We start from the raw sequence: 26617 nt of genomic DNA on the forward strand, positions 1-26617 counted from the left end.
AAGTACTAAATACCTTCCCTTTCTATAGTTATTTTATCACCATACTAGGAAATGAAATATTAGCACAAATTGTCAATCAATTTCAAGGCACATGATTTTGTTTTTGCCATTAAGCCCAAGTTGGAAGTTAGAAGGGCTCTTTAAAACTAGTGCTTCTAGCGTTTCATTGACTCACACTAAAATCGGTGCCTCTGTCCCTCCGTCACCCAGTTAATTTTAACCTTGACCTCCCACAGCTGTACTGCTTTACTCAGTCTAAAAAACTCCCTGATTCCACCCTTTCTGCCTCTTATGAAGCAATAGTGGAGAGGAAAAAGAAAACCATTCCTTTAAGAAATATTCCGCCTCCTCTCTTCTAAAGCAAGCGCCTAATGGTAATTGTGGAGTCTAAAGTCACACACTTTACTACTCAGCCTTGGGAGAAGCTGCTGCTGCTGCTGCCGCCGCTGCTGCTGCTGTTGCAGCCGCTGCCGCCGCCGCCGCGCTGCTGCCGCTGGTCCGAGGCTGCAGTGGGTGTCTGTGCAGCACTGCAGAATCCACACCTAGGGAACCGAAGACAGACACACACGTCTACAACCCTGCATACAAGGACGCTTTGGATCTTCAGGTAAGCAGATCTTTTACCCATTTTGCTCAGAAACTGTGGGAAAGGGATTGATTTTGCAAAAGGACTGTTCATTAGAGACGCTTAAAATCATTATGTGAATTTGTCTTCCTTTGGTGGTGGTGGGGTCTAGATTTGTGACTGGCAAAAGCCCTGTGTAGTGGAGACTATTATCTGATATGTGTGTTCTTGGTATACTTTTAAATTTTTTGCTATTCATAAAAGGGCTAACCTTGATGCATGCAAAGCTTTTCCTTTTTTGCTTTTTAAATGCAAGAAAACATCCAGCCACTCCCAGTATCTCTCCCAAATACTGCAGATATTTTTAAATGTCAAATAAAATGACAGGCTGAGGATTTTCTAAATATTGTTTTCTTCCCCAAACTAGGAAGTCTTCCCCGCGATTGTTTAGGAGTATTTTAAAATAAGAAGGCATGGTCAGATTTTGAACAAATAGGAGATGGTGGCAGAATAAAATTTCTATAGCCTTAGTGCCTTCGTCCAGTAGAGAGAGAAAATGAGCATAAATGAATCACAGCTTGTGCCAGGATTCATTTTCCACACTTCATATGTGGGAAGAGGAAACTACATTTTAATTAGCACATTTTTAGGGGAGAGGGAGGGGATGAAGATGAGGGGGATGGTGAGAGGTATTTGAGGGGGAAGACTCTGCAGATGAGGAAGGAAATGAAATGGACTGTCGCCAGTGCCTTGGAAACGACGGGAGATAAGGGTGGGGAGTGAAGTTTGTTGTGTGTCTTAGGGTGGGGTTGACCCAAGGGACCATGAATCACTAGAATGGCGCTCTGAGGGGTGTGCTTGCGGGTGAGGACGTGTGCGGGAGGGATATGCAAGTCGTGGGTGGCAGAAAAAAGTGTGCGCTGCTGGGAGGTCTATTTCGAGAATAGGTTGGGGGTGAGAAACGTGTCTTTGCGGCGGGGGTGGGCGGCCGTGTCACCTGTGGATGAATCCCCAGCCCTGCAATTGTTGCAAAGTTTGCCCTGTCTCGGATTCATTTTGAGGGCTGCTGTGCCTTGACTTTTAATTTTTTTTTACCATTCAGAGGTCAGCTCTCTTAAGGTTAAGGCGAGGGGCCAAAGGCTAGTGAAGACTCTCCAAGTGTCCAAACCGAGAATTGAGACTCCTTTCTCGAGCCCTCAGTGGTTGGGGGGGTGTGTGCGTGCGGCGGTGGGGGGGTCGCCCCCAAAGGCAAATGTGCTAAGAAGAAAATCCAGGACCTTCCTATGGGGGGCGTGCGGAGGTCGAACCTTTGCAGTGGCCTCCCCCTGGAGACCCAGCAGTCAGTGTGGGCGACGCAAAGGCTCAATCCAAAAGTGGCTACTCCACCACGCAAGTCGCTGGGGAGTTCGTTCAGGTTAGGGTGGGAGACATTTCCGAGGCGCCCCTCCCCCAGCTCGCGGTCTGGTTTCCGTCGGGGTCGTTTCCCCCTCCGGCCGCGGAACGCAGCTGCACAGCCTGAGAAAGACGTTGTAGAGGCGCCAGGCAGCCACCCCGCAACAGGCCCTCCGGGCTGCGGAGCTCCTAGGCCCCCACCTCCGCGTCTGCACAGACTCGGAGATTGCGGCCCCACAGGGGGCCGCGAGAGGCGGGGCCAAAGCGTGCAAGGGGCGCAAGGGGCGGGGCCCTGGAGAGCGAGGGCCCGCCAGGGGCGGGACCTATAGGAGGTGGGGCTAGAATGCTTGGAGGCCGAGGGGCGGAGTCAGGGGCGCTTGGGGCGACGAAGGGCGGGCCTGTGGGGCGGAGCGAGATGTGCTTGGGGCGGGGCCTTAAGGGGCGGGGCCAAGGGACGCTCGAGGGGAGCTCGGCCAGTCCCGCCAAAGCGCGAGCCGCCAGCCGGTAACGGTCGCCAGGGCGAGGGGCGGGAGGGAGAGCCGGGGTTTTTAATTATATATTTTAAAAGAGCGAAAGCTAGAGGCATCGGTGACCCAGGTGTCGCCGCTTCCTGCTACACGGGGCTGGGCGTCCAGGTCCCTCCCTCCTCACGCCCCCCTCCCTGTCCCCTGTCCTTCCCTCTGGAGCCGTGCGGCACTTAAGAGGCGGCTGCGGGGATCCGGCGGCCGCTGCAGCCGAGTGGCTGCGGAGAAGGAGGGAGGGCGCACAAAGCCGGCCGTGAGCTGCGAGGTAATCCTGCGGGGAGTGGAGGCGCCGTGGTTCCGCCCCTCCTCGGGGCCGGGACCGGAGCGCCCAAGCCGGGGCGGGCTGCGGGGACCCTGGCGGGGGTTCGCGCGGGCTGGGACTTCCTATTGGCTGTCCCCGCGGCCTCAGGTGAACCCCTCTTTGGGGCGGGAATGGGAGCGTCGCGCGGACGGAGGGGGCATACCTGCAGGGGAGGGTCCTGGGGAGCCGTGCGGTGTCCAGGGCGCCTCGGAGGGGGCCCGATTCTCGGCAGCGTCCCCTGGCTTCTTTGCGGGGAGGGCGGGGAGTTGTAAGACCCAGTGCTTGCTGAAGCCCTGGGGACCCGGGGCCCCTAAACCCCGAAGGTGCCCACCAGGAGGGTGGGAGGTTCCCGCGCTTGGAAAAGGTGGAGGAAGGGGAGGGAGTGTTGTTTTTTTTTTTTTTTTTCTCATTTAAAAAACTTATAAGTTGAAAGCGTTCAGTCACCTTTTTCACAGTCCGCGTCCTCACCCCCCACCATCACACACAATCACAAACACACCACCCCTATAAACGTGTACACGTTAGGTTGAGCTTCCTGCCGGGGTGACAAGCAGAGTTGACCGCAGATCTGGATTGCTGGTGTTCGGGACACGTTCAGCCTCTTTGGAGGTATACAATTATAGCTGAGGCAAGACCACAGGTAGAATAAGCTGGACCTCTATTAATATGACAAGTATGGCCTCAGGTGAACTTTTTTTGTTGCGGAGATTTAATGACAAGTATGTGCCCGTTTGAAATGGGAGTGTAAGGAAAACCACTAATATCCTTGGCACATGTGCTGTTGCAATTGACCTTCTAGAGTGGTATGGGATTTAGGAGAACCAAGAGGCTTTGTAGTGAGGATTATATGCAATGTTGAAGGAATTGATAAAGATTTTGGAACCTGGGACCAGCTACATGAATGTGTGTGCATGTTTACACTGAATTATGCGACATTTCAGATTTAGCAGTATGAAATGGTTGCCTTTCTTGGAATGGATTCCCCCTACATCGTGCTGGGTGCATCCTGATTTTGGCTTTAGGAGACTTCTAGAAAGCACTGTTAAAAAGAATAAGAGTATAGGGTAATTGTCATTTTTTAATTAAGGTACTTAACTAGTAAACAGATTTGTGTAATTAAGGTTTGGGGGCAAGCTACTTTGTGAGCATTTGTAGAAAAATTTCATAACTATGTCTCAATTGCATTGCATTTGCACTCTAACTCATTTTCTTTTACTTAATTGAAGAGATTAATTTTACTGAGTGCGGGGGAGACCACTTTGGCTACATTTAATTCATCTCTCTAACGATAAGAGTTCAGTCTGTAAATAAGTTGACCTAAAGTGCTGGCATGTTGGTAAAATTGCTTTCAAAGAAAAAATAGTAGTGTATATATTTTGAATGTTGGACATAATTTTAGAAGTTCTTGAGTTATTTGGTTATGAGACATTTGATATGTTGCAGCTTTTTACATGTATGTTATCAGGAAATGCTTGGTAAACTTGGCATATGATATATGTGATTTGACATCTGAAAAATACCTATTTGCATGATAGAAGGATTGCATTTTCAGAATGTGTATTTTAGCTGTTACTGGAAATGAATGAGAAAATCATTGTATACTTTATTTCTAACCTCTTATTTCTTTTTTTGATGTTATGCTGGGGTGAATGCAAGTTTTTGGTGATGTGCATTTGGTCTTTGTAAAACCAGAATGTTTGGGGACTAAGAGGACATAAGATCAGCAACACCCCCATCTTCTACTCACAATTCTAAAACCTAAAACCAGATTGGTGTCTAATTTCTGAAGTTTGTGAGGCTTCCCCAAATATTCCCAAGTGCTTTTGTCACATGTTAGCCTACAGGTTAGCTGGTTAATCTCTCCTATCTTAGAGCAGTACGTTAGCAGTATTGGGCAGTGCACATATATGTCATCATGGAATCAGGTAAAAATATGAAAATCCAGCGCAACTGAACAAACTATAAACTGAGTTTGTAGAGTGTTGGGCAGTGATCATATCAGAGCCTGTGATATGTAAACTGCTTAGAATAGAGCCTGTACTCAGTAAGTGCTTGATATATTTATCATCATTGGTGTATATAATAATCTTTTTTTTTTAAAAAAAAATGACATCTTTTTGAAGTTAGTTACTATCATGCTACCCAACATTGAAGACTCAGCAAATATTTGTAGTAGCCAATATTTATTTGCTTTATATCTGTGCCAGGCACTATTTTAAGAGTTTTACATGATTTAATTTACTTAATCCTCCCAACAACCCAGTGATTAAACAGAGGCAGGAGAAGTTAAGTACCTTGCTGGTTCTGAACCCAATCTGGCTCCAGAGTGAGCCCATGTAACTACTGGGCTCTGGTATTTCACTAGTGGTCATGGAAATCAATGAAAAGGTCTTGACAATAGTCCCAAGACTACTAGCTGCGCTTGTCCTTTTCATCCACACCCTCTTGTATTAATAGTATCACCAGGTTGTATTTAAATCTGAAGTTTAGTGATTAATCTGCAGTAAATAAGAGTCCCCTTTTGACTTTGTAGAATTCTCTTGACACATTCAACATGTATTTAGCTACCATGCTAGAGTTTGGCTAGAGTATGCTACCTTTTTAATTATTAAAAATATTGTTTTTTTTCTTTTTTTTTTTTTTTTTAAACTTAGGTGCTCCAAATAGCCCAGGGAGGGCACTAGTGCCTGCTGTTGGTTCTGCATTAAATCAGCAGGTCCAGTCTTCCTTCTGATTACCAAAACCATATTGACATGAGGTGGATTTTGAATTAAATTTGCTCTGAATACCACCTGAGTTGCTTCCTAAACTAAATGTGACTAAATGAAAAGATGTAACTTTTGGCTTATACTTTGTCACTCACATTCCTCATGGAACTGGATTTTGCTCTTTCACCATTTTAGTTGATTTATCAAGCAAATCTTAACAAATTTGGAGCTGTTTTAAGTTATGTTTAGAATTATTGTAGATAGCTGATGTCTGTTGCTAGCAAGATAGAGTGAAATGTAATGTTAGGGGAAAATGCTTAAAAACACATCGAATAAAGAAAGCATAAGCTGTCTTGAAGGCTCAGGTTTTGCTAATCTCTCACTTAAAAACTTTTTTGCTATAGTTAATATTTAGTGCTGGTTCATATTCCTTTAAAAATATTAATATGTAGAGTTTGAATAATAAAACTAAATGTCTAATCAACAATCCTATTCTTCTTTTAAACATAGACTTATTTTAAATTACTGAAAGCCAATTTGAAATTAATTGAACTGTCATACAGACCCTGTCATACATATCATTGAGATTCAAAATATGCACCTTAATATTTTATTTCTTATTGCTTATGTAAATGCTTTATCACTTGAACTTAGGATCCATGCCATAGTGTTTATAGATGAAATTGTTATGAAGTCTTTCAGGTTCTTCCAGAGATTACACTCTGTTGACCAAAAGCCAAGACAATCCCAAATTTTTACTGCTGTGGGTTGGATTTATCAAGAATCCTCTCTGTAATACCTAAGATAGAAGGCTTTCAATGACTGTGGCTTGAAAGAAAACAGTTTATCTTTAGATGAATTGCCCACCCCCTCCCCCATACACAGTTTTGCTTTATGCAGTTTTGGTTACCATGGTCAACTTCACACCAAAAATATTAAATGGGAAATTCCAGAAATAAACAGTTCATAAGTTTTAAATAATTAAATAATTTATTACAGTATGTTGTCATACTTGTTTTATTTTAGTATGAATTATTGTTATTCTCTGTATCTAATTTATAAATTAAACTGTATCATATGTATGTATAGGAAAAAACATAGTACACATAGAATATGGTTGGTATTAACCATTTCAGGCATTCACTGGGTTCCTGGAATGTAAGCCCTTGCGTAAGGAGGAACTACTGTAATTATTATTTTTCTCTAGCAGTAGCTAGCTAATTATGGATACTCACATATTTAGCTATATGTGTGTGTAACTGTACTACTTGGGGAATTTATGTTCCTTTCAGGTAAAGTTAAAATTTATTCATCTGGCCTTCATTCAGCAAACGTCTATTGAGTACCAACAATTTTTTAAAAAGTATTAGAGAAGAAAGAGGTTTGTGAGCTTTGTGTTTATTTCCTGTGTATTTTAACAATGTTGTTTTTCCTAACTGGACAAGACTCAAAAAGGTTCAAAATTAAATTAACTGTGCAGTTGAAAAGATATTTGAATGTTATGAAATACCTTTTAACTTAGATGGTAGCATAGATAATAAGAATCAGAATCTCTTGTTTTCCTATACTATTTGGTTGAATGTGTTTGAAAAGCTGTATTAACGATCCCTTTCAGGCTTCTAGGACATTACTTTCTACTTAATGAAGAGTATCCTAGAAACCTCAAAGAATCAGTGTAACTTTCAGAATTGTCTAGCATAATCCAAATAGTAGCATGATCACCAAAAGGCTTAAAATGGCTGAAACCTGTCTTTAACTTTTAAAGGCTAACGGTTCTTACAAATTTGCTTCTTGAGAAGATAGTGTGGACTAGTCTTAACTGTGCTAAAAAGTGAACTGTTACTGTATAGGATGTATAGACTTCAGCATATGGTTTTATCTTTATGATGAGGTTAGATCTAAAATTGAGCCTTACCTGCTGTTACACAGATCCATACTGCCACCACATACACCATTATACTTTTTTCAAAGTTGACTTTAAAGCTTACTTGGAAGCACCAGGCTCACTGATAGAAGATGAACTTTGAGACCTCTTTGTTTCAAATTCCCCAAAAACAGTCCTGACAATATTGGTGTATGGGCAGTACATTAGCTAGTATTTAAAAGATTGCTGCTTCCTCAAACAGGACTTCAGTTTGAATCTCAGGTTATGAAGCTCATTTTTTTCTGCACTGGGCATTCCTAGTGTTTGCCACAACCAGCCAAGGGATAGAAGTACTTCTGAGAAATTTAAGCGTAATAACATAATGTCTTTAAACCTAATGTCTCAGAAAGTATAATTAGTATACAGATAGATATATAATAAAATAATCCCAATGCTCACATTGTAGATTAAGGTAAATATCAAGGCAAGCATTGGATTAAGCAAGATCAAAACCTAGCTGCAGGTAGCATTCATGTAATCATTATTACTTTAACTCTCATCCACTTTAAATTTGCCTTGTAATCTTCCACCCCTACCACTAGTGATGTACTACTTCCTTGAATGGCAGGGGAAAGGATAGTGCAGGTGGGAGGCAGCCTGTTTTAATTAGGTTCTCATGGCTGTTTGTTGATTGCCTGCTAGGGAGCTGGAATTCCAACAATGTAGAGAGCAGTCAGGATAGACTGTGCTGAATTTTTCAGTATCTCAGGGACTTGGTTTGTGTCTTTAATTCGTCACCATCAGCAATGTTTGTCTGATGTTCTACCACAGTGGCTCAGCTCATCCTGTGCAAGGACAGCATTTCCTTTTTCCTTTTCTATATAGTATTCTCAGCCTGTCATCTTTTGATCTGCTGGAATGACTAAGTACCATAGCAAAAAAAAAGAGGGGGGGGGCGCGGGGTTTACTCAGCCTCCTCATGGAAAAGATAATTGGGCTTACTTGGTAGTTCAAAAGAAGTATATTTGGGGCTCGGCTTCCTATGGAACTTTTAAAAACATTCTACTTTTAATCTTTCAGAAATTAGAGCCAGTAACTTCCACCTGCATTGTCGTATCTACTCTCATTTGCCTTATTAATACATGAGAAAAAGACTCTATAAGGTCATCCTTTTAATATCTAAGGAAGTGGTTGGGGAAGGATGATGGTGAGAGCATGGGTGAAGTTGGGAATGATCCTAAGTGCCTTGGATGAGTGAAAGGTGTCTTTGCTGTTCAGGATTAGTGACATAGATGTGTGATGGAAAGGGAAAAGATATTGAAAATGAAGTTAATACATTGTTCTTATACCTTACTCCCACTCCCAACTTTTTTTTATTTTTGGTAATTTTAAAATGATATGTTCCTCTTACCTTGTCTTTCTGTCATGACTTTTATCATCAGAACAATGTTCTCCCCTAGGGAAAGGGAGAGTTTTTAAAGTGATTCCTATCTGATTGCTGAAAAGTTGGCTTTCTTTAATGATTGCACTGGAAGGAATTTTCCATCTCCACAATTGTCTGAATTTTAAATTTCAAGGAAAAATCTCTGAAACAGAAGATGAGAAACCTTACTCATCACCTACTATTTGGGAGTCATTCTGGATTAGAGTAAAATACATGTTATCAGTGAATCAGAAATTCAGATTGCTTTAAACATTCTTTTTTTGCAAGACTGGATCTGCAGTGATTTTTTTGCATTAAAATGTTGGATTTGTTTATCAAAAATCATTTTTGTTCAGAATGTTGAAAGTCGTACATTCTTCATTTGCCTTAGTGAATATTAACAATGATAAAATCTTAGTTCTCTAAATACTCTTCTATCAGTAGACACCTAATGAAAAATATGCAATAGATAAGAATCTGTTCACTAGCCACTGTTGGCTGCTATGGTAGAATGGAGTAGAGAGGGAACCTTTTATTCATGAATAAGAAGTGTATGTATTTGATATAGTAAAGGTACTAAGAAACAAATTAACTGGTAATCATTTGAGTTAGGTGATTTTATATTGTATTTGATGTCTTATAATAATCTGAACTTCCTGGGTTCTTTTAAAGTGTCTTTTCATGAATGTACTTCTGGAGGGATTGTGATTATCAGTTAAGTGCTTTAAAGAAGGAATCCCTGCTTTGTATCACACCTGAATGTTAGTGCATCCTTCTTAGAGCTTGTTTAATTTGGGCTCAAAGGGAAGAGTGCCATCTACTGAATGACCAGCATCAAGTTGAGCAGCCCCTACGTTTTCTTGTCAGAACTCTCAGCCAGTTTCTGGAGAAACCGGGCCCAGCCTCATTTGGAGGATTTGAAAGGATCTTAGTACCAAGTGGAATTGTTGCCTGCTTAATTTTAATTATGTTTCCCAGCAGGAGGCCTAAACACATGATGAAGAACTAATTCAGCACTTGTTGGAATTCATGGGAAAGGAGAAACCTTATGAAGTTGTTGGGACATATTAAAAACAGTCTAGCAATGGTGAAATCATTATTAAATTAAGCAGTAAAGAAAATTATTTTAATGAGGCATTTTTCATTAGTAGGTCTGGCTATTGATGGCTGTTGCAGACAATAATGAAGTACTTGAATACTTTGTGTTTTTTTCCCTTTTGTTCTTTTTTTGTCTTAAGTTTCTAAGGCAGTGATTCCTACTTGAGTGAATTAACTGTTTCAAATGGATTTTGTTACTGTTTTGGTATATGCTAGTAATCTCCTGGTTTTTTGTTTGTTTTCTTTTCCTGTCTTCCAGAAAGTTCCTATGGTAGTAGCTATGGGTAGAATTAGAGGTAGTAAAACCAGTTATAGTTCAGTGAGTTTTAAGGTACTTGGAATAGGCCTGTCACAACCAGACAAGAAGGAACTTTGACAATATGAATTGGAAGGAAGATTTGAAATTGTTCCTATAAGAATAACCTTGATTGTCATTATATATTTATTATATATATTATATAATAATATCTTTCTCAGCCCTTAAGGGTGCTGGGGATAGCTCATTGGTAGTAGAATGCTTGCCTAGCATGTACAAGGCCTTGAGTTCAATCTCTGGCAACACACACACACTCACACCCTGCCAAGAATCATGTTAAGCACTGTTCATTATCTGAAATTTGGTGAATAAACTTGCCAAGATCTTATGGTTAATAAATGGCATAGCCAAGATTTGAGCTCAGGACTAATGCCCTTAAATACTAGAATATATGGTCAGTTTCATTAGGCTTATTCTTGATGGTGACTGCACAGAAGATCTGAACCAAAATTAGAATATTTCTGCCTTCACTGGAAAATACATACTTTTTTTTTTTTTAAGGTGGGTGGTCAAACGGATAAATAAGATTTCACTAGAATCAGGATGTATATAGGAGATGGACTTCCAAATGTTTTCTATTTGATTTTCCTGTATTTGTTCCTTTTGCTATTTTTATTAACTTAAAACACAAGAAAAGTTTATTGATCCATGAAGTGAATTACTTCACATGCCACAGGCTTTGTGCTTAAAATATATTACTTCCTGAGAGGAGAGGTTGAGTTCCATTTTCTGTGGGGTTTATTTTTTGCAGGGAGTGGAAAGTTGGGATTCTTTGTCTTTCTATATTTTGCTTACTCCTAAATATTTTTAGGTGGTAATACTTGAAATATACCAATAAGATCCTATTTCCACAGCAAAATAAAATTCAACCACGAACCAGTTTCAGGTCCTGTGGGAATTTCAAGTTCTTGTGTATACCACGTATGCTTTGTATGCTGAGTACCATACCTCTTGTATATGTATTAATATTTGATAATTCATGTATCCTTTCACTTAAGATATTTAGTACCTGGCTACTATTGAGTGGCATTCTTAGTTTAACATATTTTAAATATATTTTTTATAAATAGTTTATTTATTTTTTTATATGGTGCTGAGAATTGAATCCAGTGCCTCACATGTGCTAGGCAAGTGCTCTACCACTGAGCCACAACCCCAGCCCCTAGTTCAACATAGGTTGACTTTAAAAGATATCCTTGTTAGTGTAGAAGGTTGGGAATCATTGTTTTGGTATAATTAAAAGTTTCTATAATTTTAGTTCAGTACTGTTGTGTATTCTAAACTCAATCACCCTTTTAGGGTTTCTGGCTTTTTCCTTTCATATGTAAGGAATTATACTTTATCACATACCTTCCAGAAAATTCCCATAGGATATGAAATACATAATTCCTTGGGATTTTGACTTTCCTTTCCTGTCAAACATAGGAAAGGTTAGTAATACCCAAGACCAACAATACAAAAGATATTACATGCCAGTGTGTTTTGAATGCCAAATAACAACAGGTACAGAAAACAAATGTGATATGTCAACTGACTAAGAAAAGAGTATCAAAGATAGAATGGTCAGAAGAGGCCTCCCAGGAAAGAAGAACAAGGGTGGGCCTTAAAGGGAGGTTAGGATTTCATTAGATAGAGAATATGGAAAGGATTTTGGTGAGAAATTACTGTCCATGAAAATAACTTTTTTTTCTTGTAGCATAATGGGAAAAATAGTTAATAATAGTAGCACACAAACTTTTCCCACTGTCAGGCACCTGAAGGCTAGAACGTACATTTTTCTGTATTAGTGCCAGGGACTTACCTCCCTAGGAGGTATATTAGAATATGGTGGGAGGGAGAGGGTGGTGGAATGGTGGTCAGGATCCTGTAGACTTTAATAAGAGCTCTCACTGAACTTCATGTGAAAATGTCTGGGACATTCTTATAAAGCTTTGTTGAAACTAGTAATGCTTAGGAGAATTAGAATTAAGGCTTTATAAGAAAAAAAAAAGAATTAAAGCTTTAGGATTCATCATTTCTAACAGTAGACAAGGAATGTCTCTTTTTTTTTTTTTTTTTTTTTTTTTTTTTTGCAGTACTGGGGATTGAACCCAGGGTCTTGTGCTTGCGAGGCAAACACTCTACCAACTGAGCTGTATTCCCAGCCCAGGAATGTCTCCTTTTGAGAAGAGATTTTTTTTTTAATCTATTTGCCCATCATTTACCTTGTTTGCTGAATGCTACAGTTTAGGTCTATCAGTGCCTTTTATAATTTCTAAAACTAATATGTAGATGATGAATGTATGAATGGAGTTGTTGAAATTATGAAATATAAACATTTTTACTTAAAGTTTTCATAAAATAATACTGTTTTCAAATTTTCAAGAATTTGTTCCAAAGTGAATTGTCTGATTCAAACTTGGTCATGTTCATTGTTTACTATTTGAAAAATACTTAGTATAACTTTTCAAGACACTTTGATCCAGTAACTTTTATTTTTACTTTAGTTTGCTTATGTATAAAATATGTGAGGGGTTGTGAAGCATTAAGATTAATTTCAGCTTGATGGTGCTTATACTTCCAAAGAAGTGAATTTCACCAGCTAGTGGTTTTGGTCAGAAGGTGACCTGGACACTTACATTGTACAGTGTGAAGAACCTGGAAATGGGTCTAATGGAAGACAAATGTCATGAAAGTCCTTGGCTCTATGTATGTGGCAACTGAGAGAAGAACATCAGCACTCCAAGAACTTGGTCAACTCTCAAAGTTTCATTTCTTCAGAAGCTAAGGGCCTTTGGCAATAGACAGATCCTTTCCAGAAACAGTGAACCAGGATAGCAAGTTTTCCTAAAGCAAACTATAGAAACCTGATGGCACAATTTTCCAGAAATGGTGCTTTCCACTCCCATCCTGACTTAATATTATGTTCAGTAATGTTATTTCCTCAGAAATATTTCTCTGACTTCTGTTTCTCTCTCTCTCTCTCTCTCTCTCTCTCTCTCTCTCTCTCTCTCTCTCAGCAGCTGGATGCTTCCTTTCATTTGCTCATTGATTCATTTAACAAACACTTATCAAGCATTTATGTGCCAGGCTGTATTCTAAGTGCTGAGAATTCAGCAATAAGCAAAGTAGACAAATCCTCCAGCCCTAATGGAGTGTATATTCTTGGGAGTAGAGATAAATAAGTGAAGTATGTTTCATATTGATGATAAGTGTTATGGAGAAATACAGAGCAGGGTAAGAAGATAAAGGGAACATTTGGGAATAATTGCAAATTTAGAGATGTATGTGAATATCTGAGGGAAGAATGTTTCAGACAGAGAGAACAACAAGCCCAAAGTCCTTAAGGCCTGGACTTAACAGTATGGTTGAAACAGAATGAGAAAGGGGTAATGGGAAGCCCCTGGATGACTTTGAACAGAGCAGTTTCACAATCTGACATGCATTTTAAAAGGATTATCTTGACTATATTTTAAGACTAACCCATAATAAGCAAATGTGGATGCAAGGAGACTATACATGGGAGGCCAATGCAGTAAGCTTGGTGAGAGAAGATGTGTCTGCTACAGAGGGTGAGATTTTATTAGATTCTGGATATATTTTGAAAATAGGGCCAACTAGATGTTCTAACTGTGACATAGGGTATTAGGTGAGGGAGAGGAAATGATTTTGATACCAAGGTTTGCGGTCTAGGCTGAAGTCTGCAGGAGGAGCTATTTAGGGTATGGGAGAGGGTAAGAGTTTGGTTTAAGGCACAAAAAGTGTGAAATGTCTACTAAACTATTTGGAAGTTGCTGTGAGTTGACATCAGTGCATAGTTGTAGACTGACTATATAACTTGAGAGATGTTACTTTCTTCCTTTTTTTTTTTTTTTTTTTTTGGGGGGGGGAGATACTCTTTTTTTTTTTTTTTTAGTACTGTGGATTGAACCCAGGGTGCTTAACCACTGAGTCACATCCTCAATCCTTTTTTCCGTTTTTGATTTTTTTTTTTTTTTGCGGTGCTGGGGATTCCATTTTTGAATTTTGAGACAGGGTCTCGTTAAGTTGCATAGTCTGACTTTGAACTTGTGATCCTTCGGCCTCAGCCTCCTGAGTTGCAGGGATTATAGGTGTGTGCCATCATGCCTGGGCTGAATTTATTTTCATTTCCAAAGATACTTGGCCCAAAGGAAATCTTTTCCTCTAGGGATAGAACAGTTTGCTTCTAATGAAATGTGAAAATAAAACATGTTATTATTGCCCTTTAAAAAATGTATATGGACTGCCAGGCGTGGTGACACATGCCTTTAATCCCAGTGACTTGGGAGTCTGAGGCAGGATAATGGCAAGTTCAAAGCCTGCCTCAGCAAAAGCGAGGCAGACAGGGTCTCTAAATAAAATACAAAATAGGGTTGGGGTTGTGGCTCAGTGATCAAGTGCCCTGAACTTAATCCCTGGTTACCCCCGACCACCCAAAAAATGTATGTGACTGTAAGTAGAAAATCTGGCTGTTCCTCAGTGTTAAGATGGTTAAAAATGGAACCCAGAGTTATCATTATGAACCAGCAGTTCTACTGCTAGCTATATGCTCAAGAGAATTGAAAATTAATGTTCCCACAAAAAAGTTTGTATACCAGTTTTCATAGCAGCATTATTCATAATGGCCCCAAAGTAGGAACAGTCCATATGTGTAGCACCTGATGAATGGAGAAATAAATGTGGTATATCCATACAGTAGAATATTATTTGACCATAAAAAGGAATGAATTACTGTATATTGTAAACATTATGCTAAGTGAAAGAAGCCAGACACAGGAAGGACATGTATTATATGGTTCCATTTATATGAAATGTTTGAAATAGGCAAATCTGTAGAGACAGAAGATTAGAGCTTGGGCAGAGGGAAATGAGGAGCAACAGCTCGATGCATATTGGGTTTCCTTTTAAGGTGATGAAAAAGTTCTAGATGGGAAATTTCTGGTGATGTTTGCCCAATGCTGGGAATATACTAAAAACTACAATTTGAATGTACAATTTGAAAGTAAGTTTTAGTGGTTCATGGATTATTTCTCAATTTTTAAAAAGATAACAGGAAAAATTTGTTTTGTGTGCATTCATGTGTACATGAGAAAACAGCTTATGTGGACCTTATTTCTAAAGCTTTCCCTGGAGAAAGTTGAATGAAGGAAAAATTACCATACCTAACTTGAACTTAGTTTAACTTGGTTTGTTTAAAGAAGCTGAGTTAAGATACTTAGGTAGAAATAGAATTTAGGAGGGAATTTGTGATCCTGTTCTTGATGTCTTGAGTTAGTCTTTTTTTTTTTTTTTTTTTTTGGTGGGGTGGAGGTTGCTGGGGATTGAACCCAGAAGAACTTTACCACTGAGCCATACCTTGAGCTCTTTTTATTTTGAAACAGAGTCTCACTAAGTTGCTTATGACCTTGATCAGTTGCTGAGGCTGGCCTTGAACTTGTGATCCTCCTGCCTCTGCCTCCAGAGTTGCTTGGATTACAGGCATGTGCCACCGCACCCAGCTAGTGAGTCTGATTCTTTAATGCCCATTTTTATGGGCAGGATCTAAACAGGCAAAAGAAGGGTCTAAGATTATTATGATTATTATCTTTGTGAGTTTCAGAGAGAAAGAACCAGCTTATAAATAAGTTTATGAGGTCTTCAAGTTAGTAAAGATGGCCTATTTTTTTCCCCAAAATTGTAGTTAAGAAATACGGAGCACTCGATTTGCAGTAAATGTTTTGGCCTACCCCAAATGATCTTTACCTTCATAAAAATAGTACCATCAAAGATTTATGTTTAGAAAGCACATGAAAGGGTTATCTTTAATTTTTTGCATATCACTTATTTTAATGTTATTTTTTGAGCTGTAACTCACCCCATAAAATATGTCCACTAAATTTATTTTGAAAAAAAGTTTCTTTTCCTTTATTAGAATGAAAATCTCTAGAAAACAGAAGTACATGTTATTTGATGGCTGTCATCTACATGACTTAATGTTTTCAGCATTTTAAAGGAGCATATGTGAACCAGACAAGAGAAGGTAGGCATTTATGTAACTGAGTCCAAGACCACATTACAGCAGTAATTTAAAGGAAGTACAGATGAGCACAGAGAAAGGAAGTTTATTTCTCTGGGGAGAAAATTCCAGGAGGAGATAACATTTGATTTGAGCCTGAGAGACTCCAGTAGGATTTCAACTGTTGGGGAGGAAAGTGAATTACAGGCCACAAAGTCCCATAAGTCTGTAAGGTGAATGTGGTGGGAGAGGAATTGGAACAGGGACGTTGAGAGCCCTAGATTATGCAGGCCTTGGGTGCTATTTTAAGAAATTTAGATTTGATTCTGTGGCATCTGTTTTAATTGTTGAGACACATAATCAAATGTATCTGAAATTTATTGGTAAGAGTGTCATGATGGAGAGAGTGAGTGTTGTGAGGGGTCAAGTTAGGCATTTAGTGGTAGCAGATGAACTAAGGTAATGCTTTTGATATTAGAAAAGGAGTGCTGAATTGACTGTTTATCCCCTTCTCCCCAATTTGTATGTTGAAAAATCTCCACTGTGGTGGAGGCGGGTTTTGGACCAAATATTTATGAATGGAATTAGTGCCCTTATAAAAGACACTGGAGGGTCGGGATTGTGGCTCAACAGCATGATGCTTGCCTATCATGTGTGAGGCACTGGGTTCGAACCTAAGCACCACATAAAAAATAAAGAAAGTAAAGGCATTTTCTCCTGCTTAAAAAAAAAAAAAAAAAGAAAGAAACTGGAGAGCTCCTTTACCTCCTCCTTGGTGAGCAGACACAAGATAACCAGCTATGAACAAGGAATCTGGTCCGTATCAAATGTAAGATCTGCCCAGTGTCTTGATCTTGAACTTCTCACCCTCCAGAACTATGAGAAATAAAATGTTCATTGTTATAAACCATCTTGTTTATAGTGTTCTATTATAGCCACCCGAATGGACCAAGGCAGAGAGGAATAGGACATTTTGGAGGCAAAAAATTCATACAACTTGTTGAACAATAGAAAAGTTGAAGATCACTGTGGGTAGAAATTTAAATGTTTCTTTTTATTCTGTTTTCACTACTTTGTGTTGAAGAAAATACCTATGTTACTAGAAATTAGGTAGTCTTGAAGGTAACTTTTCCTTCCAATATATAAGATTTTAGAAACTTGACTATTTCTTAATCTTTTACTGCTTGTCAGCTATTACCTAATTGTCCAATGTTTGAGTTTGTTTTCATTTGTGCATTTGGAAATGGGTGAATAGTCATCATTTTGGCTAATGAATAGTCTTTTTGTTTCCAAATAAATATCCATCTCTATGTTGTGCTTTTGTATTTTATTTAAGCTTTTGCATAGTGGAATAGTTTTTTTAAAAGTAATTAAAGGCATTGGTCATTGCAATATCAAGTATTACATGTTGTCATTACAGGAAGTCATTGTGCCTTCTTTAAGTTTCCTCTTAATAACATTTAGTCATTTGTCTTGGAACTTCAAAAGTAAACATAGTAAGCACATATAAGAAATTATTAGAAATACCAAAAACACATGCAAAATTATTTTTGCTATTTAAATTTAGGGAAAATTCAATCTATTGCGACTTGCACATTTGCCTAGTGAAACAACTAATGTAAGATTTGGCTCCTCTAGTACCTTAGTTATAGGCACATTTGGCCATTTTTGTATATACCATTGTACTAAGATATGTAACAGGATTTTAGTAGGCAAGACATACTGATTTTATAAATGTTTGGACGAAAGCACTGAATTTGACAGAACTGATTTCTAAATTATTTCAGTAAAACTTTCATGCTTAAAAATTTAAGTATTAGGGCCTGGGGAGATAGCTCAGTCAGTAGAGTGCTTGCCTTGCATACACAAGGCCCTGGGTTCGATCCCCAGCCCCTCAAAAAAAAAAAAAAATTAAGTATTAAATACTGTTTGAAACAACTGATTTATTCAAAAGCAACTCAATAAAATTTAAAATACTTTGTGTACAAAATATAGTGAAAAGAATAAAAATTATAAGTGTAAAAAGCAGTTTTAAAAACAAATTGATTCTATTAACTTTGTTTCTAAATTAAACTTAATATTTGATCATATTTTTGTAGTATTTTATTTTTAGTGTTTGAAATTGTTTTGAATAATAAATATTAGTACATGGAACGAAATCCATCAGGCACAATGGAATATAACTTTGAAAAGTAAGTTGTCACTCCATCCCTAAATCACCCAGATCTTCTTGTATCTATTCCAAACATTTTCATTGTTTATATCTAAGTTCCTGAATCTTGACTTTGCCTGCCTACACCTGGTAAATGAATTGCTGCATAGAAATAAAACTGTAGACCCAGAATAACCTGGGGAGATAACCAGCTGTGTTCTCCTAACTGGTTCCCTCATCCATTGTCTCTTTGTTTCCTTTCCCAACTTCCCTTCCACTTAAGGCAGAGGTATGGAAAGTGGGATATGGTTACTGTAATCATCTTTTACTCATACTACAAATAATACCCCTGTATTCCTTGATTTAAAAAAAAAATAAAACTAAGGTTTTGGGTGACCCAAAATCTTATTCCTATAGCTAGTCAGTATTGTAATTTGAAACTCTACATAGGTCTGTATTAGGATGCAGCAAAGGCCATCCATTTGACATTCAAGCCCTAAGAGTTGAGATGAGAGGTACAGAACCTTTAATGATTATTTTAAAGTAAATAACCACAACCTCATTATAATTGGAGGGCACCCATCACCCAGCTTATGGAGATTTAGTGGCAGTGGGTAGAGAGAGAGAGTGTTGGATAATTATGAGAGGTGGGATCCTGAAAGGGGTGCTAGCCAACTTCTGTCTTTATGACTTAAAGGAAGTTTACCTTAACAGTAATAAAAGAGGCTCCCTAGACGTGCCCGTTTCTTTGGATGCTAGAGGTATGCATTTTCCTCAGTCTTTCTGTAATATGGGTGTAAGTGGGAATTTTCTAAACTCTTAAATTTGAAAAAATAGGAGTAAAGATGGGAATTCATAGAATTTTAGAACCTCTAACTCATTTTTTGAACAAAGGATCTGTCTGGTTGAAGTGACATGTTTGAGGCAACATGCAGCTTATAGCATGACTCTCAACTGGCATGACTCAACTGGGATGACTGATTTACAATCCCTGCTTTTTCTGCTGTGTCACATTATCAGCCATCCTAACTCCATTCATGCTGTCCTAGAGTGAGGGATTTCCCCAGAATTCCATTTGACCACTTCTAGAGCAAAGTTTGGACAGTTAGAGATCCTGATCTATTAGGGATTTGTGGCTCCTTTTCAGCAAATAGTTGGTACCTATTTTACTTTTTTTTTTTTTTAATGTCATTGAATTGTACAAAGTTTTGAAGTGTTTTTTAAAAATCTGGAATGTGTCATGAACTTTCTTGTTTTCTTAACAAAAAGCCATGCTGATCTTCTGTGTATTGTTCTAATTTTAGCATGCTCACCACTGAAGCAGATCATGTACATGGTAAATGTTCCTGACATGTTTAGGAACATTATACTGAAAATTCAAACTGAATGTATTTGGCGGCCTTGACATTTTTTTTTTCTTTTGGAAAGGAATATATTTAAATGAGAAACAGTTCTATTGCTCCAATGAAAAAGAAAAAGTTAAGTTTTAGGTTATTTATTTAAGTGAAATAGATTGTAGAACTTATGACCCTAATTTTCCATTATTTTCAACTAAGTTGACCTTACATAAGGCATAGTGAAGGAAAAAAATCTGTCATGTTAGAACCATTAGTATTTTAATCTAGTTTTTTGATTAAGCTTATTTATCAATAAGATTTTTAACCATCAGAAATATAATTTATCTGTTCTGCATCATATGAACGACTTTGAAATCCATCAGATTTTCTTGTTTTTTTTTGTATTTTGCTATGGCATTTGGTTTCATGACAGTTTTCAAAGGCAATTTTCAGGATAACCTGATCTCTTCAGAGTAAGGCCTTCTATTTCCTTCTGAGGAACTGAAAAACTACATTATTATGGTTAGTGTTTGAATAAAATATAGTTGCATTTGGTTTTACTATGAGTATAGAAGAAGTAATCTACTTTTAAATCATTCTTGGTCATCTTAGTTTTTAACCATTTTTACCTTTATAATGTGTTAATCAAAAGCTAGTACTGCCAAAGAAATGCAAATATTATTGAATGAAAACTTGAGATGGCAGGTTCATTTGGTTATCCTTAAGTGAGGATTGACAGGTTGGAAAAGGAAGTGTTGGGTTGTACAGAACGGACAAGTTTTGAATCAAATCTGTTGTAGAATCTTTTTGGTCTTCAGCAAATTAGATACCTTCTCTGAGCCTTTTAATTTTTTTCTTTTGTAGAATTGAGGTAAAAATATCTCTTAAATTGCTGTGAAGATTAAATGAGATAACATGTAAAGTATGTCATATGTGTACTATATGGTTCATAATAGATGCTTATTAAAGTTGTATTGACTAAATCAGGCATGGTTGAGCATGCCACTTGGGAGGCTAAAGCAGGAGGATCACAAATAAGGCCAGCTTCAGCAACTTAATAAGATCCTGTCTCAAAATTAAAAAAGAAAAAAAGAAAAATGCTGAAGATGTAGTTCAGTGATAGAGCAGCCCTTGGGTTCAATTCCCAGTACATGGAGGTGGGGCAGGGGTGCCAGAAAGAGTCATTGACTTAATATTTGCTGTTTGGTTGTATCCTGTCCTGTATTCTACCTTGTGGGAAGGGAAGAGAAAGGAGGCAAGCCTAAAATGAATGTAGGAATATATTAAAGAAACAGTCCATTTACTAAGTTGATAGGGATTCAGCATTTAACCAGAATAAACTAGTCTCTAAGCATTGTGGCTAATTGAGGTTTTAATTTATGTCTATTATGGGAAAGGTTCAGAAAGTAATGATATAGAATTGTTCATATTCCTGCTTTGTTTAAATAGTAAGAAATTAATTTTGTTAATTTTCTCCGTGTGTTTTTTCCATTGATTAATAGCATCTGTTGGTTTCTGAATTTGTTTCAGTTATAAGTTTTATCAGAGGAGTTATTGCAACTTGGAATTTAAATACATTTTACATCTACTTTGAAAGTTAATTTACACAGTAATAGTTTTGATGATTATAAACTTGTGTAGTAATTGGAACTAAGGGAAACTTTTTTTCTAAATGGAAAAAAACAGCCACTTGATGAGTGAGTTTCATGTTATAAAGCAAATGGCATATAATTCTTATTTAACCATTAACATTCACTCATATTTTTAGATAGAATGGGGGCTTTTTATGCCATTAGCTATGAGATGTGTTCTGCACGTATCTAGGAGGTGGGAATTTTTAATCACATGTATTTTTTATTTTTTGGCATTTTTAGAAATTTACTTTGACAATTTGAAATTCTGGAGAGCTCTGCATAGATGATGAAGTTAGATACGAACTTTACAAAGCTTTACGCTCACCAATGTGTAGGCCTAATCTCTGGTAATGTTCCTGGAAATCAATCACATTTAAGAATCTAGTTCTTTGCCAACAGCATCTGTTTGCATTTTACATACTTGGAAAGTATTTTTTTTGAATCACAAAAAAAAGCAAACCAGATGACAGACTTTTCTTACCTGATTGAAAGTTGTTTAGAGTTTAGTTAAACTTTAACAGACTTAACTAAAGGTATGATTGTCTAAATGCATGGAGTATCACCACACTTCAGAAATAAAGGTTTCTCATGTTAAAAACTTTTTAAAATTTTCAAATCTTTTTTTACATTATTGTAGTGGTACCCCCAGCCCCTAAGGAGGTCTAATTTACTAAAAGTTCTTTCAGGTTTGTGGAGTTTTGAAGGTGACTGATTGGAATATACTCTACTAATGAGCAATCAAGGAATGACGTTGATTGATGTGATTAGCATTCCTTCACCAATTTCTACAGCTCCCAACATGTCATGCTGTATATGTCATAATATGTGAGCATTTGGTATACAGGTGTCTTACTATTATAGCAATCTGAACAACTAGAATCTCTGAAAAGACAAACCTAAAAAATATTTGTGAGATGATTTTAAGTGGCTAGGATCTAGGTTCACCCAAAGGATATATTCTCTGGATTGGGCTGAGGCTTGGTGCCAAAACTGCAGAGCTCCACCTCTGTACTGACAGCCATTAGCTACATTTGGCTATTGACTACTTATATGTGACTAGTACTAATTGAGATGTGTTGTAATTGTAAAAAAACACAATGGATCTTGAAGTCTTAGTACAAAAAAAGAATGTAAAATAACTCAGTTGTTTATATTGATTGTGGTTGAAATCTTTTGATATTTCATTAAATAAAATGTATAAAATTAACTTCCTGCTTTTTACTTTTTAAATGTGGTTACTGGAAAATTTAAAAGCCTGTATATAGCTTGTATTTGTGGCTTACATTGTATTTCTATTGAATACATTTTATATTGTCATAAAGAAGAGAGTTTATGGTGTGTTCTTACTGTTGGGAGCTTGCAGAAGTTTAGTCAGATTCTCCCTCAGGATCCTTTAGCTTCAATTACTGCAGCTGACTTGGCTGGGATGGTTTTTTGTTCTGAAAACTGTTGCCTAAAAGCAGTAACTACTTCTTTTTCTAACTCTCCTAATTCATGAGATTAAAGGAAAAGTTTGCTCTGTCTACTGTGTCTAATGCTTCTGTGCTAACTCTTGAGTAACTACTCCTTGAAGATAGGTGTTAAAAAGTAAAGTTATAGCTACCATTCATTTGTCACCTGCCATGTACCAGGTACTCTTTCAGGTATTTTATTTTATTTTATTTTATTTTATTTTATTTTATTTTATTTTATTTTATTTTATTTTATTTTATTTTATTTTATTTTATTTTATTTTATTTTATTTTATTTTATTTTATTTTATTTTATTTTATTTTATTTTATTTTATTTTATTTTATTTTATTTTATTTTATTTTATTTTATTTTATTTTATTTTATTTTATTTTATTTTATTTTATTTTATTTTATTTTATTTTATTTTATTTTATTTTATTTTATTTTATTTTATTTTATTTTATTTTATTTTATTTTATTTTATTTTATTTTATTTTATTTTATTTTATTTTATTTTTTTTTTATTTTATTTTATTTTATTTTATTTTATTTTATTTTATTTTATTTTATTTTATTTTATTTTATTTTATTTTATTTTATTTTATTTTATTTTATTTTATTTTATTTTTTTTTATTTTTTTTTATTTTTTTTTATTTTATTATTTTATTTTAGGGGTACCAGGGATTGAATTCGGGGGCACTCGGCCACTGAGCCACCTCCCCAGCCCTATTTTGTGTTTTATTTAGAGACTGTCTCACTGAGTTGCTTAGCGCTTTATTTTGCTGAGGTTGGCTTTGAACTCATGATCCTCCTGCCTTAGCCCCCCAAGCCGCTGGGATTATAGGCCTGTACCAGCACACCCAACTCTTCCAGGTCTTTTAGATAAAATCTTAATCCTCTCATCAGTTCTGAAAGATTTATACTATAAGATGAAAAAATAGATTCAGATATTTGTCTTTATCCTGGGTCAGCTAGTAAGTGGCAGAATCAGAATTCCAACCAAATCTGCCTGGTTCTAGAACCATGTTCTTTGAACTAGTATTGTGCTGCTGTCATCATGTTTTTCACTTCCTATGTGTGTCCATTAGTATGGAGCGGAGTGCTGTATATAATGGGGTCTTTTGCCTAATGGTGTTGACTAATAGCTTCTTAGGGTCCTCGAGTTGATTTCTTTTGTCTTGGTGGATGACTTTAGCCCCCTGCCCTCAATCCAATCCATCTTCCTTTCCTCTTTGGTATCTAGTGCATGTTCCAGACATTAATGAAGAGACTTATGCTTTCATTTTAAAATTTAATTGACAAAATTGTATATATTTATTGTATACAACATATTTTGAAATATATGAATATTGTGGGGAGGCTAAATTGAGCTCATTAACATGTACATTACCTCAAATACTTATTTTCTGTGGTGAGAACTTTTATAATTTACTTAGCAGTTTTCAAGAGAGACAAGTTGACAGCCTGTTGAGCAGTAAAGATCATCTAAAGCCTGTGAAAGAGCATCTTTCTCACCTTGAAAATCAATCAACAAAAGATGTTTCAGATGCTTTCAGGAAGAGATACGAGAAGAGTCTCCTGAATGCCAGCAGTATCAAACCTTAGGCTTCAGATACCTACCATATAAGGAAGGGGCTTTTTATAGACAGAGAGGGTTGAAGTAAAATAATAGAATAAGCATAATGAGCTGGATGAGTCTTATATAATCCTAGGTCATCTCTTAATGGCCATGCCCATGACTTTCTTACATTAAGAATGTTGGTATGCTAGATGCTAAATTAGAATAGATAGATTCACAATTTATAAATGCTCTGGAGGACCAGATGCTGCATTTACTCACCCACTTTAGCCTTCACTTGAACCTCAAGCAAATGATGGTGACCTGGGAAAAATGAGGAGAGAAAAGGAAGAACAAAAAAGTTCAAAGAGTAAAACTAGACTGAGGAGGTGGACAGCAAGGAGACTTGGGCAAGTTCAAAGTGCAAAGCCCTTTTTATGTACGTACATGTACATTATAACACTAACGTAAGACACTATTATTTCAGGCAAGAAACTGATATATTAAGAAGAAAGTAAAATTTCTGACTAGGTGCTGTATCTAGTTACATTACACTGATTGTAACCTTAGGAAATTATAGAACATGAGACAATCATTGTCTTTCTATTCTGATTTCCTTTATGATTAAAGAAGATCATGAAAATACCTTGTTTATGCTCATATGTTGTACATGTCATTATTTTTATATGGTTAATTATTTGTTTACTCTTTCTTTTTTTAAGTGCTGGGGTTCAAACCCATGCATTGTATAGTCTAGGCAAGTGTTCAACAACTGAGCTACATCCCCAGCCCTAATTGTTTATTTTTTATGTGAAATATTGCCTACCTGAAACTTGGAGAGGAAAAAATGTGTACTCAAAAACATTCACATTATGATTAAGAAAAGTGAGAGTTAAATGACCAATTTAAGTAGCGCCAATTTGGCTCTCATCCCTAGGCTTTATAAGAGAGACAGTGGCAGCCTTGTGGGTGAGGGTAATGCGGCCCTAATTACTTATTTAACTTAGTCATTCATCCTTTTAACCCTTTTAAAACTTGACTTGTGTAAATCAATTATATAATGTATGTACACATGATGTTTCTTTTAGTATAAAGCCCTGTAGCTATTTTTTAAAAAAAGATTGTGATATATTCATAGTAATAAACTTGGTTTGCATTTCCCTGAGGCTCATGGTCTTCAACTTCCTACCAAGTTTGTGAAGGGTTGCTATAACTACCAGATGGCAGGCTTTCCTAATCGAGTGCTAGATGCCAACAGACTAATACAGAATAGATGTGTGCAGAATTCAAACATAATATTTGATGTATTGTTTAAACTGCTAATCCATCAAATTTAATATAAAAAGTATAAACCAAATACATTTCATGTTAGTATGCAGTTGTCTCAGGGCAATCCCAGAATGCATCTTTAATGTGTGTGCCATGTAAAATGCTGGGTATGGGAATAGTTTACCAAGCGCTGGTTAAAAATTTATTTGGAATTCATCCAGCTGGCAGACCAGTTGTACTAATCAGATGGGTCCATTTCTGAAGAACAGGATTTCATTGTGGGAGCAGTGTTCCTGAGATGTAGTTACTTTCAAAAAATAAGTTAATTTTTAATTTAAAAATTCTCAAATGCTGTATTAAAATGTGTGTAAGCACAAACTTGCATATAGTGCAAATATTTCATGGCTTATGTTGTATTTTTACCATTGAAAGCTTACAAAATAACAGAAAGGACAATAAATTCATTGTGCTGTCTCAATTGTGTTTGATTTCTACTTTGAATTCGTGGGATCATAACTTGCCTTTTCCATTAGTGTCTATGAACATGAAAAAACTAAAGTACAGGTGGGTTAAACCTGATAACTTTCCTGTATAGAGAAAGCTGGAAACTCCTACTGTTTAAGGTTTTAAGGTAGATTGGCCTAGCCAGAGACCACTTGGTACAAATGAAAAGATCATAGATGAGGATTATACCTGAAGAACTAATATAGATCTTTATTAACCATTTATAATATAATACATTGTCATTTTCACCTGATGAAACCTCATGCCCCAAAGTATCATTTCCTACACTGTTATGCAGATCATTAATTCCAAGAGATTTCTCAGGAAAAGAAGTTTCAAATATGTTTGGAAATTTTATTTTATTTTTATTTTTTGTTTATTTTTTTTGCAGTATTGGAGATTGAACCCAGGGCGTTGAACATGGTAGGCAAACACTCTACCACTGAACTACACCCCCAGCTGTTTTTTATTTTTATTTTCAGACAGAGTCTTGAGAAGTAGCCCAGATAGGCCTCAAACTTGT

The 26617-nt window shown here is 36.9% G+C and overlaps 1 protein-coding gene and 1 non-coding gene across 5 annotated transcripts in view; one reads left to right on the forward strand and one right to left on the reverse strand.

The window, feature by feature from the left end:
* Positions 1–295: 295 nt before the first annotated feature.
* The window catches only part of Add3 (adducin 3), a 123951-nt gene continuing 97629 nt past the window's right edge, over positions 296–26617 (forward strand). For 2 of the 4 annotated variants that reach the window (XM_047552558.1, XM_047552562.1), the window contains exon 1: positions 2471–2746. The gene's annotated coding sequence lies outside the window, so the exon portion shown is untranslated. The other 2 variants (XM_047552560.1, XM_047552561.1) reach the window with 2 other exon arrangements.
* LOC124986016 (U6 spliceosomal RNA) lies at positions 19561–19663 on the reverse strand. The gene has a single exon (XR_007108929.1). It is a non-coding gene; the product is annotated as a U6 spliceosomal RNA (small nuclear RNA).

Source organism: Sciurus carolinensis, chromosome 5 (genome assembly GCF_902686445.1).
Source record: "Sciurus carolinensis chromosome 5, mSciCar1.2, whole genome shotgun sequence".
Lineage (NCBI taxonomy): Eukaryota > Metazoa > Chordata > Mammalia > Rodentia > Sciuridae > Sciurus > Sciurus carolinensis.